Raw genomic sequence first — 5,469 nt, forward strand, 5'->3', positions numbered from 1 at the left:
TTTCTTTGGCTCTTCATTAAACAACATTTATACGGTCCTAAAATATAAACCCCACAATTGGATTTAACTGGTAGTTCAATGTAGTTATTTTGGCAGAAAGAAGAATAAGAAATGGAGAGAGATAGCAGGAAAGTCATCTCATATGAGGAAGCAGTGGATAAAGTTCAGGGTGAATGACTCAAGCCAATCATGTGTACATATCACCTAGGGAAATATATGATTAGTAAAAATGGAAGGGAACTAAAATAGAACTTAGGATCCAGCAGCCCCACTACAGAGATATAACCACAGGAAATGAAACCGGCATATCCGTGCAGAGCGCTCATAAAAGCTGAGAAATAGAATAATCATAACTGTCTAACAGCAGGTGAGTGGGTAAAAAAATGTGGTATGCCTATACAATGGAATATGACTCAGTCATAAATAAGGATGCAATCCTTTCATTTGTGGTAATGCCAGTGAACCGGGAAGGCATTATATTAAGAAACACAAACCAAATACAGAAAAACAAATACTGTATGATCTCTCCTATATGTGTAACCTAAGAAGCTGCCCTATACAATAGAATGCTATGGCAATGTGATCTTGACACGACATGTATTCAAAATCCTAAATATGCATAGTTACATTCTCATTAAAACATACAGAAAAAATACATGCTATTCTTGGAACAGAGTCTCATTACATAGCCGTGGCAGGCCTGGAACTTGGTACGTAGACTGGGGCCTTGCGCTTACAGGGCTCCACTCCCGGAATCTATTGAGTGCTGGGATTCTAGGCTTTACAAGCACCCAGTCAATGTGCTGCTATGTATCAGACCTTAAAACTGCTAGGTGGCCACATGCCTTTAATATTAGCGAGTACGCTTGCCCAGGAGGGCACATGAGGAGGTCAGAGGTTGTCATATTTTCCTCTACTGTTCTCTACCCTACTGTTTGCCCTGGCTGACCTGGAACTTGGTTTTTAGGACATTGGTTTGGAACTCGCAAAGCTCCACCTGCCTCTGCCTTCAAATGCTGAGCCTAAAGTGCACTAGGAAAAAGAGAACATAGACTTGGCAGGCATCAGCTGGTTTTCTATATAAGCTCCTTGATTTTGCTGAACTTTTAAAGGTAGGTGTGTGTGTTTTAGAAAGAAGTAAAAACTGCTTTCAAGAAATGAATGGCTATGGCAGACATGATCTACAAACTTCCAAAAGCAGGAAGGGCCGTTCATTCTTAAGTTGAACTTGAAATCAATGAACGCCTCTCTTCAGAGTGAAGAGGCAACGTTCTTCCGGAAAGGGAACCTGAGGCTGAGGACATGGCTCACGTGGCCCAGTGCTTGCCTAGAATGCAGGAAGCTGTGGGTTCAATTCCCACCACCATGTAATTGTCATTAAACTGGGTGTACTGGTAGTGATTAAAATCCCAGCACTCAGGAGCTAAGAAGCAAAAGGATGAGAAGCTCACAGTTATCCTTGGCCTCAGACTTGGGCCATGTGAGGCCTTGTCTGGGAAAGGGGTTGGAGAGGAGCAAAAAATCCCATGTGATGAAAAAGACCTCAGAGGACAGGATGGTGAAGAACCCTTACAGACCCACTATGGGTGTATTCATTCTCTCTCTCAATCTCTCTCTCTGTCTCTCTCTCTCTCTCTCTCTCTCTCTCTCCCTCCCTCCCTTCCTCCTCCTCCTTCTCTCTCTCCCCCCTTCTCCTCTGCTTTTTCCTCTCTTCTCTCTCCCTCCCATTCCCTCCCTGCCTTCCCTCTCTCCTTATTTATATTCTGCCAAGTCACCAAGAGCAGGAAGCTGCTTTCTCTATTACACAAGCAACAAAGGGATGAGTAGTTTGATAATGAGGGCGGAGAAAGCCAGGGCCTCCTGAAAGCTTTAAATTACAACTTTGATGGCACTGATCCGAGTTCCTAAAGTTGCAACTGGGACACAGAGAAGCCACAGAAAAAGAACAGTGTTTTTCTCAAACACAAAGAAGGGACCTGGAGTCAGATTAAACAAAGATTCCCTGCTACTGAAGCAGATGGGGTGGGGTGAGGGAGGCAGATTGAGATGGGTCTATCTCTTTAAATCTTGCTCTAAATCGCACGTCAGCTGCCGTGAAAGTGGGGTGAAGATTAGAATTTATCTCAAGGTTATTCAGCTTCTAGTGAACAGTTTTATTTTGATAGGAAAATAAAACCAAATGTGGCTGTGTGACGTGGGTAGGTATATGATAGGCAGACTAGCCCTACTTAGGAAAGACTCACCTGCTTGCGCAGAGGCCGGCGAGGGCCACTGCTCTCACCACGGCAACCTTACCAGGGCTGCAGACCCAGAAAGAGTAATTAGCTCCTGCTGCCATCACCCGAATCCAGGACTTGGTGAGAAACAGCCTGCTCCTGTCTCCAGCTCAGCTTCTGACTGAGCTGATGGTGATTTGCCTCTGTAGACCAGACTGCCGTGGCTCAGATGTGTTTCAGTGGCTAGCTCACGGGGCCCCTTGGAGCATGCAGCCACTGGCACACAAGTGTACAGGAGCAGGGAATGGACTCCTGGCTCTCTTATCCAACTCTGAACATCAAAAATAGTTTAATCACCATCTGTGGAACCATTGGAGGGTATCACAGGCAAATTTCCTCCCTGTCCAATCCTGTTCAATCTTGTTCTTTCTCTTCCTCTCCCAGCACAGGCACTGATCTCAAGAACTCTCTGTAATGAAGGTCTGAAAATCAATACAGGGAGGAAAGAGAACTGAAAAGACAGCCCAGTGGTTAAGGGCAGCGGCTGTTCTTACAGAGGCCCAGGTTCCACTTCCAGCACCCATGCGGCAGCTCACAGCCAACTGTCACTAAATTCCGAGGAACCAGCTGTGCTCCTCTGACATCCGTGGGCACTGCACGCACACAGAGCACAGACATGCACCCATGCAAACATGCACACACACAAAGTAAAAATAAATACATCTTTTTTTAAAGGAAAGGAAAGAAAACTTTGGATTTCTCGGGAAGATCTACAAGCCAGATTTTCATCATCGTCATCATTATTATTAATTACAATTTATTCACTTTGTATCTCGGCTGTAGCCTGCTCCCTCATCTCCTCCCACTCTCACCCCCCCTGATGTTCCTCCCCTAGTCCACTGATAAGGGAGGTCCTCCTCCCTTACTATCTGACCCTTGCCTATCAGGTCTCATCAGGTCTCACCAGTACTGTTTGGATCCTCTTTCTCTGTGTCCTAGTAAGGCCACTTTACCAGAGGGAAGTGATCAAAGAGTAGGCAACTGAGTTCATGCCAGTGACTGCCCCTGCTCTCCTTACTAGGGAACCCCCATGGAGACTTAGCTGTCCATGGCCTACATCTGAGCAGGGGGTCTAGATCCTCTCCATGCATGGTCCTTGGTTGTTTCGTCAGTCTCTGCAGGACCCCCTGAGCCCAGATTTTTTGGTTCTGTTGCTCTCCTTCTGGAGCTCCTGTCCTCTCCAGGTCTTTCTATCTCCCCCTTCTTTCATAACATTCCCTGCACTCTGCCCAAAGTTTAGCTATGAGTCTCAGGCTCTCCTTTGATACCTCGATCAGTAGAGTCTTTCAGAGGCCATCTGTCCTGTTCCTTGTCTTCTCTTACTTCCGATGTCTATCCTGTTTGCCCTTCTGAATGAGGATTAAGCAGCTTCCCTAGGGTCCTCCTTGCTGTTTAGCTTCTTTAGGACTATAGATTTCAGTATGTTTATCCTAAATTATATGGCTACTATCCACTTATGAGTCAGTATATACTGTGTGTCTCTTTCTGCTTCTGGGTTACCTCACTCAGGATGATCTTTTTTAGATCCCACCATTTGCCTGCACATTTCATGATTTCCTTGTTTTTAATTGCTGAGTAGTATTCCATTGTATAAGTGTACCACAATTTCTGTATCTATTCCTCTATTGAGGGACATCTAGGCTGTTTCCAGATTCTGGCTATTATGAATAAAGCAGAGGCAGGCGGATTGCTGTGAGTTCGAAGCCAACCTGGTCTACAAAGCAAGTCCAGGATAGCCAGGGCTACACAAAGAAACCCTCTCTCAGGGGGCAAGGAGGAGAATTCAGTGAAAGGCATTTCTGTGTGGGATGTGAGGTTCATTCTGCCTTCAGACTATGGTTGACTCTTCCTTCCAAAGGAAAGTGAGGCTGCATTCCTTACTTTTCTTCTCTTGCTGTCACCCAACACCTGATAGGAAACAGCTAAAGCGTGGAAGGGCTTATTCTGGCGCACTTTGAGGTGAGAAAGGCATGGTGGCTTTATGGTGGCAGTTCCCTCACATCTCCCATGGAGCTGGAAGCAGAGAGTGAAGAGGAAGTATGACCAGGCTATGGCACACAAGCTCTGCCCACCCAGCCCCACTTCCGTGACCCACTTCCTTCACTGAGGCTCTACAACCTTCCACACCATCCACACCAGCTGGGAAGCCAAGTGTTCAAACACATGAGTCAGAAGGGGGACACTTCAAACAAAGACTCATTTTTTTTTTTTTATGCTGTGTACATCTTCCTGATGGTTTATTCAGAGAAGGTGGGCCTGTAGGAACAACCTATAAAAATTAATAAATAAATAAGATAAAGCAAACTCTGCCTGTTTGTAGCCTCAGCCTGTACTGTGCCTCCTCCTTGGCTAAACAAGAACTTCCTGTATTTCCAAGAACTCCCTCTATTGTGGCCAGTGGCATACAGCTGCTCTTAGGATAGGAGCCTTTTTCAGAACTTATTCTTAGCCTCCTCACTCTCCATCCCAACACAGACTCAGGCTCAGATACTCAGTGTCAGTGGCACACGCCTTTAATGCCAGCACTCAGGAGGCAGAGGCAGGCAGGTCTTTGTGAGTTTCAGGTCAGCCTGGACTACATAGTGAGTGCCAAGCTTACATATTGAGACCTTGACTCAAAAACAAAAAAACCTACTCACTGTTGTCTTTGCTAATGTCTTTGGCACCCATGACCCTTTTATCTGCCTGTGTTCCCAATGCCAAACCTCATTCCTGTTCACTGTTCCTGCTAAGCTTTCTTAATAAAAGTATCATAACTGAGTTTAGACATTTATTTTCCTTTTTGCATGAGTGTTTTGCCCACATGTATGTGTGTGTACCACAGGGATGCCTGGCGCTCAGGAAGGTCAGAAGAAGACAATGAATCCCCTGGAACCTGAGTTATAGATGGTTTGTGGGGTACCATGTATGTGCTGGGAAAGAAACCAGGGTCCTGTGCAAGAGCAGTCAATGCTAAGAACTACAGAGCCTCCTCTCTGGACTACCTTTCCTTCTTTCTTTTCTTTTGTTTTTAAGTTTCAGAAAGTCTGTGAGAAAAGTTTCCATCTACCCTTTTAAATTTTATTTTATTTTATCTTATTGAGACATGTTGTGATTTTATTTTGTTGAGGTGTGTTGTATTGTGGTCCAGGTTGTCCTTGAAACTCAGGCTGAGGGTAACCTTGAACTCTTAATCTTACTGCCCCGACCTCAC

This window comes from Psammomys obesus, unplaced genomic scaffold, assembly GCF_907164565.1.
Source record: "Psammomys obesus unplaced genomic scaffold, mPsaObe1.curated_primary_1811, whole genome shotgun sequence".
In the NCBI taxonomy this organism is placed as follows: domain Eukaryota; kingdom Metazoa; phylum Chordata; class Mammalia; order Rodentia; family Muridae; genus Psammomys; species Psammomys obesus.